General features: G+C 33.9%; 1 protein-coding gene and 1 long non-coding RNA gene across 4 annotated transcripts in view; one reads left to right on the top strand and one right to left on the bottom strand.

Annotated features, from left to right (window-relative positions):
* ZNF385D (zinc finger protein 385D) overlaps positions 1 to 13,822 on the top strand; it is a 963,288-nt gene that overhangs the window by 179,219 nt on the left and 770,247 nt on the right. The window lies entirely within an intron of this gene.
* LOC110742460 overlaps positions 1 to 13,822 on the bottom strand; it is a 150,466-nt gene that overhangs the window by 50,864 nt on the left and 85,780 nt on the right. The gene's annotated exons all lie outside the window — the stretch shown is intronic.

The raw sequence follows: 13,822 nt of genomic DNA, 5'->3' as shown, positions 1-13,822 counted from the left end.
GTTTATATTTTTTTCCCAAGCCAACTTTAGTATATAAATATACTAATATAAATAACACAACACCATATATAGGGTAAAGGACTTTAAAATCATTAATAATAAAATGTACGTGATGTTTTTACTAAATGTGAATGCCTTCAAAGTGTTAATAGATTCTACGGTTGAATCAACTCCTAAAGTGTGCTCGCCACTCACTTTTATTACTTTCCACTATTAAGTTTATTTTAACAGCTTATTTAATTTGTATTTATAAGACTAAACATGAATAGGAGCATTTGTGACATGTCTATAACAAGCTTTCTTTTTATAAGTTTAAGCTATTCAAGGGAATGTGTCATATCTGCTCTCTTTTTGTAACTCTCCAAAGATATGTATATATCACAATGTTTTGTTCACAGTGTGCCTTGAGTAAATATTATGGGTTTACTGAATGAATCCGAGAAGCAGAATGCCTTTATGGCCTGCAGTTCTCTGCTGTAATACAATTGTCAATGACTCCAGGTGGCCATATCAAAGACTGAGACACTTAACATTTACAGCCTCATAAAGTAGGGGATCAACCTTGGAATCTGCAAGTGGAAATTATAAACAGGCAACAAACATTACAAAACTGACAACAAAGATTCCCTGATATCTCATTACAAAGCCTTCCCCGATTTTCTGGGAGCCTTTTCAGCATCAAGGACTATGACTCAATTCTATTCTCTCTTTGGTTTCGCCAGCTTGTAAATTTTGGAAACTGCTGACAGTGCCTCATCACATGGCTGATAACATGCTTTAGAAAAGTATTGTGCCTGTTGAATAATTATTTCTTAAATTTTTACTTTTTTAAAAGTTTTACTTTTTGTGAGTACATAATAGGTGTGTGTATTTATGTGGTACATAAGATATTTTGATATAGGCAAATAATGTGTACTAGTCACATGAGGGGAAATGAGGTATTCATTATATCAAGCATTTATCCTTTTTGTTACAATATAGTTATATACTTTAAAATGTACAATTATTGACTATAGACATCTTATTCATTTTTTTCCAACTATTTTTTGTACCCATTGACCAACTCAATTAACCCCCACTCATCTACCCACCCCACACCTGCCAGCCTCTGGTAACCATCCTTCTCCTCTCTATGTTCATGAGTTCAATTGTTTTTATTTTTAGCTCCCACAAATAAGTGACAACAGGAAGAATTTTGCTTTCTGTGTCTGGCTTATTCCACTTAACACAAAGACCTCCAGTTTCATCCATGTTTTTGCAAATGACAGGATCTCATATATTTTATGGCTGAATAGTTCTCCATTGTGTATATGTACTGCATTTTCTTTCTCCATTTGACTCTTGATGGACACTTAGATTGTTTTCAAACATTGGCTATTATAAATAGTGCTGCCATAAACATGAGAGTGCACGTATCTTTTTGATAGACTGATTTCTTTTCTTTTGTGTACACGTCCAGCAGCGGATTGGTGCATCATATAGTATTTATACTTTTAGATTTTAGTGGAAACTTTAAGCTCTTTTTCATAGTGGCTGTACTAATTTACATTCCCATCCACAGTGTACATAGGTTCCCTTTTGTCCACATCCTCCCCAGTATTTGTTATCGTCTATCTTTTGGATAAAAGCTATTTTGACTAGGCTGAGATGAAATTTCATTGTAGTTGGGATCTGCATTTCTCTGATGATCAATGATGTGGAGCACATTTGCATATACCTGTTTGCCACTTGTCTGTCTTCTTTCAAGAAATGTCTATTTCAGATCTTTTGCCCATTTTTAATTGGATTACTAGATTTCATTCCTATAGAGTTGGTTGAGTTCTTTATATATTCTGGTTATTACTCCTTTGTCAGATTCTGGTTATTAGTACTTTGTCTCCTGTTCTGTGGATTCTTTCTTCACTTTGTTGATTGTTTCCTTTGCAGTGCAGAAACTTTTGAACTTGATGCCATCCCATTTGTCTCTTTTTGCTTTGCTTGCCTATGCTTGTGGTATATTATTCAAGAAATCTTTGCCCAGTCCAATGTGTTGGAGAGTTTCCCCAATATTTTATTATAGTAGTTTCATGGTTTGAGGTCTTAGATGTAAGTCTATAATCCATTTTTATTTTATTTTTGTATAGGGCAGGAGATCGGGGCTTAGTTTTCTTCTGCATATGCATGTCCAGTTTTTCATAGCACCATTTTTGCTGATTTGTGCTTTCCCCAGTGTAACATGCTCTTGGCACCTTTGTTGAAAATGAGTTCACTGTAGATGTATGGAATTGTTTTGGCAAATCTTTTCTAGAACTTATCTGTTCCATTGGTCTGTGTATCTATTTTTGTGCCAGTACCAACCTACTGCATACAATCTTGGTAGGTTGTGTGTGTCTAGAAATTAATCCATTTCTTGCATGTTTTCAGATTCATTGGCTTAGTGTTGCTTATAGTAGCCTCTAATAATCCTTTGAATTTCAGAAGTATTGGTTGTAATGTGTCTTTTTCATCTCTGATTTCATTTATTTGGCTCTTCTTTCTTTCTTTATTTATTTTAGTTATGGCTAAGGTTTGTTAATTTTGTTTATATATCCAAAAAACAAACTTTTCATTTGTAGTCTTGTATTTTTTGTTTCAATTTCATTTATTTCTATGCTGATCTTTATTTCTTTTCTTGTACTAATTTTGACTGGTTTGCTCTTACTTTTCTAGTACTTTAAGGTGCATTGTTAGGTTGTATATTTGAAGTTTTTCTGCTTTTCTGATGTAGGCACTTATAGCTATAAACTTCCTTCTTAGTGTTGCTTTCACTGTATCCCATAGGTTTTGGTATATTGTGTTCTCATTATCATTTGTTTCAAGAAATTTTTCAATTTGCTTATTAATCTCTTCACTCCGTTGTCACTTGGAGCATATTGTTTAATTTTCAACATTTGTATAGTTCTCAAACTTTCGCTTGTTATTGATTTCTAGTTTTATTCATGGTGGTCAGAGAAGATACTTGTTATTCTTTCATTTTTTTTTCTGGATGTTTTAAGACTTGTTTTATGGCCTAACATATGGTCTATCCTTAAGAATGATTCATATGTTGGTAAGAATGTGTATTCTCCAGCAACTGGATGAAATTCTCTATAAATATCTGTTAGGTCCATTTGGTCTGTAGTGCAGATTAAGTCTGATGTTTCTTTGTTGATCCTTTGTCTTGATGATCTGTCCAATGCAGACAGTGGGACGTTGAAGTCTCTAGTGGCTATTGTATTAGGATCTACCTCTCTCTTTAGCTCTAGAATATTTGCTTTATATATCTGAGTGTTCCAGTGTTGGATGCATATATATTTACAATTGTTGTATCCTCTTCCTAAATTTATTCCTTTATCGTTATATAATGACCTATTTGTCTCTTTTTATATTTTTTGTCTTGAGATCTATTTTGTCTGATATAAGTATAGCTGTTCCTGCCCGTTTTTTGGTTACCATTTGCAGAGAATATCTTTTTCCATCCTTTTATTTTCAGCATGTATGTCTTTATAGGTGAAGTGTGTTTCTTATAATCCATATATATCATTATATAATAACCTTCTTCATCTCTTTTTATAGTTTTTGTCTTGAAATCTATTTTGTCTGATATAAACATAGCTGCTCCTGCCCTGTTTTTGTTACCATATGCAGAGAATATCTTTTTCCATCCTTTTATTTTCAGTATGTGTGTCTTTACAGGTAAAGCGTGTTTCTATAATCCATTTTGATTTGATTTTTGTATATGGCAACAGGTTGAGTTGGGTCTTTTTTAATACATTCAGCCACTCTATGTCTTTTGATGGGGGACTTTAGTCCATTTACATTCAATGCTATTACATATAAGCAAGAACTTGCTCCCACCATTTTGTTATTTGTTTTCTGGTTGCTTTGTGATCTTCTCTTCCTTCTCTCTTTCCTTCCTTCTTCTTTTTAATGAAGGTGATTTTCTCTGGTACTATGTTTTAATTTTTTGTTTTTTGTTTTTTGTGTATCTGTTATAATATTTTAGATTTGGAGTCAACACGAGGCTTGCAAATAATATCTTGTAACCCATATTTTAATCTGATGACAACACTGTTGCATAAACAAACATACGAGCAAAGAGAAAACTAATAAAGGCTCTACATTTTAGCTTAATTCCCCTGCTCTTTAACTTTTTGTTATTTCTATTTATATCTTATTGTACTGTCTATTTCTTGAAAAGTTATCGTAGTTATTATTTTTATCAGTTTGTCTTTTCATCTTTCTACTTAAGATAGGCATAGTTTACACACCACAATAGCAGTGTTATATTCTTTTTCTGTATGCTTACTATTACCAGCGAGTTTTGTACCTTCAGATGATTTCTTGTTGCTCATAACTGTTTTCTTTTTCTTTCTTTAAGATTGAAGAGCTGCTTACAGCATTTCTTGTAGGACAGGTCTGGTGTTGATGAAATCCCTCAGCTTTCGGTTATCTGGGAAAATCTTTATTTCTTCTTACTGTTTGAAGGATATTTTCACTAAATATACTATTCTAGGATAAAATATTTTTTCCTTCAGTGTTTTAAACTTGTCATGTTACTCTCTTCTGGCCTTTAAAGTTTCTACTGAAAAGTGTGAAGCTAGATATTTTGGAGCTTCATTGGGTGTCATTTATTTCCTTTTTCTTGCTACTTTTAGAATTTTTTTTGTTCTTGACCTTTGGGAGTTTGATTTGCCTTGAAGTCATTGTTTTTGAGTTAAATCTGCTTGGTGTTCTATAACCTTCTTGTACTTGGATATTGATTTTTTTTTTTTTTTTAAAGATTTGGTGAGTCGTCTTTTATTATCACTTTACATAAACTTTCTACCCCTGGTTATCTTTATCCTCTTTTTATGGCCAGTGTCTCTTAGATTTGCCCTTTTGAGGCTATTTTCTGGATCTTCTAGGCATACTTCATTGTTCTTTATGCTTTTTCTCCTGTGACTGAGTTTTCAAATAGCTTGTCCTCAAGCTCACTAATTCTTTTTTTTTGTACGATCAATTCTGCTAACAATGACATACTGCATTTTTCAATATATCAGTTGCATTTTTCAATTCCAGAATTTCTGCTTGATTCTTTTTACTTATTTCAGTATCTTTGTTACATATATCTGGTAGGATTCTAAATTCTTTCTCTGTATTTTCTTGAATTTCTTTGATTTCCTTAGCACAGACAGAATTCTCTGTCTGAAAGGTCACATATTTCTGTCTCTCTGGGATTGGTCTGTTGTGCCTTACTTAGTTTGTATGAGGAGGTCGTGTTTTTCTTGATGCCCTTGATGCTTGTGGATGTTCATTGCTTTCTGGGCATTGAAAAGTTGTATTAATTTTAGTTTTCACAATCTGGGATTGTTTGTGTCCATTCTTCTGGGAAAGATTTTTCATGTATTCAGAGGAACTTAGTTTTTATGATACAAGTTCTTGGTCACTACAGCTATGTCTGCATTAGGTGGCACCCAAGGCCCTGTTTAAAACAAAAAAAAAAAAAACAAAAAAAACATGATTCTTACAGACTGGTTGAGGTACTGTCTTGGTGATCTTGGATAAGATCCAGAAGAATTCTCTGGATTACCAGACAGAAACTCTTGTTATCTTCCCTTACTTTCTTCCAAACAGAGAGGAAATAGAGTCTCGTCTCTCTGCTGAGCTGTCTGGAACTGGGGGAGTGGTGTAAGAAGCACCCCTGTGGCCACCACCATTGGGACTGTGCTAGATCAGACCTAAAGCCAGCACAGCACTGAGTCTCACCCAAAGCCCACCAAAACCACCACTTGACTACTACCTATGTTCGCTCAAAGCCCTAAGGCTCCATAATCAGCAGGTTATGGAGTCAGCCAGATTTCTCTTCTTCCCTTCAGGGTAACAAGTTTTCTTGGGCCCCAGGCAGGTCCAGAGATGCCATTCAGAAGCGAAGGCTTGAAGTTGGAATCTCAGGAATCTACCTGATGCTCTATTCTACTGCGACTGAGCTGATACTCAAACCATAAGACAAAGTCATTCTCACTTTTCTCTTCTCTTTCGTTTCCCTGGCAGAGGAGTCTATTTCCATGTCCACCACAATCACAGGTCCATTTTGACTACTGCCAGGCTGCTGCTGATGTTCACTTAAGGTCCAAGGGCTCTTCAGTCAGCTAGTGGTTACTGTGGGAAGCAGTGGGCTTCCCTCTGGCCCATGATGGGTCCACAAATGCCATCCAAGAGCCAAGGCCTAGAATTGCAGATCCCAAAAGCCTGCTTGATACTCTACCCTTGTGGCTGAGCTGGTACCTAAACTACAAGACAAGTTCCCTTTAATCTTCCCTCTGCTTTTCTCAAGCAGAAGGGGTCTCTCCTTGTAGCCACCACAGCTTTGAATCCAGTACAGGCCACTGTGTGTACTACCTGGTTACCACTGCTTGTAATTCAGGACTCAGGGACTCTTTAGTCAGCAGGTGATAAATCCTGCCAGGACTTGGTTCTTCCCTTCAGGGCATCTTATTCCCTTTTATCCTAATGTGTTTCTAGAAATGTCATCTGGGAGCTAGGCCCTGGAATGAGCGCCTCGCAACTCTGCCCACTGCCCTATCTTACTGTGGCTAAGCCGGTGTCCAAGTTGCAAGACAAAGTCCCCTTTGTCTTCCTTCTTTTCTCCTCAAGTGGAAGGGACAGGTTTCTTTTGGAGCTATGAGCTGCACTGCCTCGGATTGAGGGAGGGTTATTGTATGTATCAGCATAAAATGTGAGAGAAAAACAATATTGAACATCTGATAGAATTTAAACATGTCAAGGCAATGTTTTGGTTAAGATAAACTTTTTTAAATGTTCTTGCTTTACAAATACCTACAATTCAATAATATCAGAAAAACCTAACTTATCTCTTTTTTTTCTGTGTCTATTCTATGAAAGTGTGTTTCTCTAGACAAGAGCTCATCAATTATTTCCAATGTATAAAAGACTTAGAGCTTTCCATATATATATATGTAAACATATTTAAATCAGGATAGCTACCTTTACTATATATTTTTTTACATATAAGTAAAAACTTTTTATGGTTGCAGGAGTGGAAAACAGTGTTTGGATATTATTTAAACTTCAAGAATTAAGAATAAAGCAAAATATATTATTTAATTTTCTCTCAGTTGACTTTGTCATCTTGCCATGATGAAACTTAAATGAAAAGTGAATTGACCTCTTTCTATTAATTTCCTAATCTAATTTATGATATGAAAATTATCCTATGGCTCTGTGTTGTAATGGTTAGGGCAAGGAGTCCAGATGTTCCTATTCTCTCTTTGACAGCTTTTAATTGTATGATCTTAACCTTTCTGTGCTGACACAGTCTCCACCTATAAAATAGGAAAAATATTAGTGCCTATTTAATATTTTTTTGATAATTAAATAAATCTGGGAGGTAAAGTTTTTAAGAGTTTGTAGAATATAATAAGCATTCATAATGTTAAGTAGTATTACTATTGTTATTGTTTGGGTCCCTTTTTATAAAATTTCACATTTTATCCTGTTTAAAAATTCATAAATTTCACCTGTATACCACATATATGTATATATTTTGTTGACTAGATATTAATTCTCTTCAGTTTTTGGCCTTACAGTTAGCCATACCTCATTTAAATTTAGCCCTTTAAAAGGGTATGCTGCTTTAGGAAATTTACTTAAAATTTTTAACTACAGTGTTTCCATCTGAACAATGAGGCTAACAATAAGAAATCTTCAAAAGAAGACATTCATGCAGCCAACAGACACATGAAAAAATGCTCATCATCACTCGCCATCAGGGAAATGCAAATCAAAACCACAATGAGATACCATCTCACACCAGTTAGAATGGAAATCATTAAAAAATCAGGAAACAACAGGTGCTGGAGAGGATGTGGAGAAATAGGAACACTTTTACACTGTTGGTGGGACTGCAAAGTAGTTCAACCATTGTGGAAGACAGTGGCAATTCCTCAAGGATCTAGAACTAGAAATACCATTTGACACAGCCATCCCATTACTGGGGATATACCCAAAGGATTATAAATCATGCTGCTACAAAGACACATGCACACGTATGTTTATTGCGGCACTATTCACAATAGCAAAGACTTGGAATCAACCCAAATGTCCATCCATGACAGACTGGATTAAGAAAATGTGGCACATATACACCATGGAATACTATGCAGCCATAAAAAAGGATGAGTTCATGTCCTTTGTAGGGACATGGGTGCAGCTGGAAACCATCGTTCTCAGCAAACTATCGCAAGAACAGAAAACCAAATACCGCATGTTCTTACTCATAGGTGAGAATTGAACAATGAGATCACTTGGACACAGGAAGGGGAACATCACACACCGGGTCCTATTGTGGGGAGTGGGTAGGGGGGAGGGATAACATTAGGAGATATACCTAATTTCAATGACGAGTTAATGGGTGCAGCACACCAACATGGCACATGTATACATATGTAACAAACCTGCACGTTGTGCACATGTACCCTAGAACTTAAAGTATAATAATAATAGAAGAAGAAGTCTTCTGGGATTAGCACAGTTCTCCTCCAGTAGTAACAATCCATATGTGCCACTTCCCTTCCTTTTTCCCTTCTGTAGTGTACATTACAGACTTTTACAGTAACATTAAACTTGAAGTCAGAATGCCAAATTTCCTGACTGTATGGAAGCTGCCAAGTGAAACACTGAAGCTAACATTTCCATGGCCTAGCGTCTTGCTGTTTTGCAGGGGCAAACACTCTCTTTTTGGACAGCTTTTGCATTCAGTTGTATTGTCAATCAGTGTTGTTAATGATGTTGCCTATTTAAGTATGCATTGAATAAAACATTCAAATCATGTTATTTTTAACTTCTGCATTTCCTTCCACACGTTTCTCTGATCTGAGATGTAAAATATAATCTACATTGGGCAGACAATTATAGCCTGGTGAAACAAAGGGATGGAAAAGCAGGATGGAGGAGATAGAAGCAAAAACTTCAGACCTTAAAATGGCAAAAGCAATGTGGAGATTAGATTACGTTTTTCGTGTGTTTGGTTTTTTTGCCTTCTTTTCAAATCTCAGAGCTAAGAGATTCGAGAGTTACAAAACAGGAGAAGTAAAACATGAGACCCGTCAATAAGGAAAGAAACTTGTAAAGATCAATAATCATAAGACTTATTAAACAGTAGTAGATGTAGATGTAGATGTAGAATTTGTATTTTGCAGATGTTAAAGAAGACAGACTTATTGAAATGTACAGCAATTCCATTCAGCAAAGAAGTTGCTGCTGAGTCTTTCAGTGAATGTGTAGCATGAGGGGAATATGATGAATCTAATAACAGTTGATTTCTCTTTTAAAGAAGTGGTGAAATCTAACTTAAGAAGGTTAATGATGGGGCAAGATCTCATATATAAAGATTGGGGAAAGGTTATTTACTCCATTGTTTAATTTTACAGTGAATGTGTGTTTACTTACCATGCCTTCCTGCCAGGTACACATTTTTATAATAGTATTACAAATATGTAGTCATTTGTTTAAATTATGTATCAGCATAAAATGTGAGGAAAAAACCCAATATTAAAGATCTGAAAGATTTTAAACATGTCAAGGCCAGGTTTTTGTTGAGATAAATTTTTTAAAATGTTATTGCTTTACAAAGACCTACAATTCAATAATATTAGAAAACTTAACTTCTCTCTTGTCTTTTTTATTCTATGAAAGTGTATTTCTATAAACGAGGTCTCATCAATTATTTCCCATGTGTAAAAAACTTAGAGCTTTCTTCCACAATGCTTTGTACCAGATCATTAATTATCTTGAAGCTTTCTCTCATTGAGAATCCTTTCACAAGTCTAATACATTTTTGCTGCAAATATCAGTGGTTGCCTCAACATCATAAATTGAGAATATTTTTGTCCTCTTATTTCTAAATATACAATCTTCATCTTTAAACTTAATCTTAACTTTTAAACTTACTAGGTAAACCTGCCAAATCCAGCTACTAGAAATTCTTTGTTTATTTTGAGTCTCTTGTCTTAAATATTCTCATAACTGCATTATTGTATATACAGCTTCTGTGTCTGTTCTCCATTTTTAATCCTGATTGTTAAACCATTTATTTTCCTTTAAAAATTGTATATGAGATTTCATAAATACATACATGTTGAGAAGCAATACATAAATATACAGGTTAGAAAGCAAAAGGGGACATCACCTTCTGACTATGACAAAGTGGTCGTATGAAGCCAGTCTTCCCTCTACACAACTATGAAAGCTACATAAAATGCCAACAAAAAGCTGTTTGAAGTCTGAGCACAATAAAGGAAAGCAAGACTTTTGAAGGAAAGATGCTACAGGAAAGGAAACCAAAATGAAGTAAGGTAGATATTTTAAGCAGCTTTTGTTCATCAAGACATTTGTCTTGTCCTAAACCACGCAGGGTCATGAGTCCCAGAATCTGAACAGAATGCAGGGGAAAAGAAGCTGCTATTATAAGGAGAGTATCTGGCTGACTCATACAACAGGAGAGAAAAACATTGAAGTTTATGGTATGGAGAAAAAGCTTGGGTAGAGCTCCAGACTTTCACCTGACTCTCCTGAATACCTGCACTCTAGGAGTAAGGGCCCAAAGCCCATTCCCTGGAAGAGGCAAACATCTTCTGGAGTAGTTTATAAATTTTATAAGCATTTTTCACCATTTTGACCAAATAAGTCAAAATCAAATATAGATGAGTCGAACTGCCAGTTGGTCAAAGTTGGAGAGATTTCATGAGCTGTGAACAACTCATTAAAATATCTGGAATAGATCACGGGTAGGAAACAAAAATGGAAAAATACAGGAAAAAATGATACAGATATATGGTTCATCATGAAAAATTCTAATGCCGGTGTAACTAGAGTCCTAGAAGAGGAGAAGGAGCCTAGAATAAAAGTAATAGTCAAAGAAATGCTGCCCAATAATTTTCTACTACTGACAAAATATGTCAAATTACAAATTCAAAAACACCAAGCAGAATAAATTCAAAAATCACACCAAATGTCTTTTTAAAAATTCCACCTTTAAAAGGGAAAGACAAAAGGAAAATAAAACATCAGACTAAAAATTATGTGAAAAATTGTCTGGAAGCTGACTTTTCAACAGAAAAATTGGAAGCCAAATTTTATGGAATAATATTTACAAATTGAGAAATAAAAATACCAGCCAAAATGGATTCTGTATCTATTGAAATCATCCTTCAAAAATAAAAGTAACATTAAGATATTTTTGGGCAAAGAAAAATGAAAGAATTTCTCATCTACAGACCCATTCTCAGTAAATATTAAGGACAATCTCTTGAGTAAGAGAAAATAATCTCAGAGAAAAGCAAATTAGTACAGTGAGGAAATCATAAAAATGGTGAATGTGTAGTAAAACTAAAAAAAAAAAAAAAAACCTTTAAAATGACAATAGTGTATTTTGGGGTTTAAACAAATGCAGAATTATACTAAATGATGACATAAAACAAGTGAGACATGAGCAAAATCAAAGTGTTGAAATGTTCTGGAATTTTTCAATATATGGTAAAATTAGCAATCTGCAATGAACTCTAATAAGTAGAGGATGGATACTGTAATCTCTGGGATAAGAAGTAAAAGAATAATAAACCACAGTATTATCAACAAGATAACAGAGAATAAATGCAATAAAAACAAAATAGTTCAATCAAAAGGCAAGACAAAGAAAAAAGAATGAAAGGAGAAAATAGAAAATAGAACATAGATGTAAACTCAAATATATGTGTTATTGAATGTAAATAATATAATCAAGTGACAATCCTACTTCTATTTTTACAAAATACACACTCTAAATATAAACATAAGGTATGAAGTAAAATAATGACAAAGAATATCCTGTGAAATGCTGAACAAAACAAAGTTGGTATAGAAATAAGAATGCAGATAAGAATACTTAAAAGCTACATACATAACTGTAACTGTTTTCCACCTATTCAATTAGCAAACTTTTTTTTTTTTTTTTTTACTTTTTGCAGTTTTTTACATAGGTAAACTTGTGTCATCGGGTTCATTGTACACATTATTTCATTACCCAGGTGTAAGTCTACTATCCATTAGTTATTTTTCCTGATCATCTTCCTCCTCTTACCCTCCACCCTCCAAAAGGCCCCAGTGTGTGTTGTTCTCTGTGTGTCCATGTGTTCTCATCATTTAGCTCACACTTATAAATGAGAACATGTGGTATTTGGTTTTCTGTTCCTGTGTTAGTTTGCTAAGGATAATAGTCTCCAGCTCCATCCATGTCCCTGTAAAGAACATGATATCGTTCTTTTTTATGGCTGTATAATATTTCATGGTGTATATGTCTAACATTTTCTTTATCCAGTCTATCACTGATAGGCATTTAGGTTTATTCCATATCTTTGCTATTGTGAATAGTGCTGCAATGAACAAACAAACATGAAAAAATATATAATATCTAATGCTGGCTAGAGATCAATACAACTGGCATCTTCATGCTTTGTTAGTAGCATAAAAAGTATAGTCATTTTTGAAAATTTGAGAATATAAATAAAAATCTGTAAGTTTCCCATAATCTTTGGACCATAGATTTCAACATGTAAAACTATAAAACTTTTAGTAGAACATATACAAGAAAATCTTCATGAACTGGATCAGGAAAAGTGTTATTCTATATGACATAAAAAGCATACTATATTAAAGAAAAAAATTGATGAGTGGCCTTTAGGCTAGCCCTGCCAACAAAAGACCTATAGCTAGAAAAAAATATATATATACATATACGTTTGTGTGAATGTGTGTACGTAAATCTCAAAACTCCAGTCAACAGACTTGAACAAATACTTCAGCTAAGAGAATATATGTGTGACACATAAACACATTAAAATATGTTTCTTCCTTTGAACTATGAGTTAAGAAAAACAGTGTTCAATGTCATTAGTCATTAAGGAAATGCAAATTAAAACCACGGTGTGATTCCACTAGAAACCATTAGTATGGCTAAAACTTTAAAAAGTCCTTATGATACCAACTGCTAATGACAATGTGGAGCAATTGGAACTCTCATAAATTGTTGGTAGAAATTTAAACTAATACTTTTTTGGAGGGAAAAAAATTTGAAGTTTCTTATAAAGTTAAGAATATAAGGACCAAAATATTGCCCTTGGTATTTACTCTAGATAAATACAAACTTATATTCACAAAAAAGCCTGTATGAATGATTTATAATTACCAACATTTTGGAAAAACCCTAGTGTCCTTCAACGGGTGAAAAAATATGCAAATTGTAGTATGTTCATACTGTGGAGAACTCAGTAACAAAAAGAACAAGCTATTAATATGCATAATTTGGAAGTATCTCAAAAGCATCAGCCTGAGTTAAAAAGCCAGTATCAAAGGGGCACACACTTTTTTATTCTACTTACATTCTTGAAAAGAAAACACTAATGACATAGAACAGATTAGTAATTGCCAGGTGTAAAATGGGTATGCCAACAAATGAATAACACAAGGAAGATTTTGGGGGGTGATGTGGTGTTTTATGTACTGATTTTATTGGTGGTTACACAAATGTAAATATATGTTAAAATTTATGGAATTTTACACAAATGAAAGTGAATTTTACTGTATGTTAACTGAAAACTAAAAGCAGTGGATTAAAGACAAAAGATATAAATGGAAAAATAAGATTTTAAAAAATAAATCTTCTCAGTATAATCGGTTAGCTATTTGAGGGACAATGAAAATTTAAGGACTAACTCTATACTAAGCACCAAAAATGCCTGTCAGATTGAATTAAATTTTAATTCAAAAAATCCGAAACAACACTAAAGCC

Source organism: Papio anubis, chromosome 2, assembly GCF_008728515.1.
Source record: "Papio anubis isolate 15944 chromosome 2, Panubis1.0, whole genome shotgun sequence".
Taxonomy (NCBI): domain Eukaryota; kingdom Metazoa; phylum Chordata; class Mammalia; order Primates; family Cercopithecidae; genus Papio; species Papio anubis.
The sequence above is the reverse complement of the archived record's forward strand: the minus strand, read 5'-3'. Positions and strand labels throughout refer to the sequence as shown.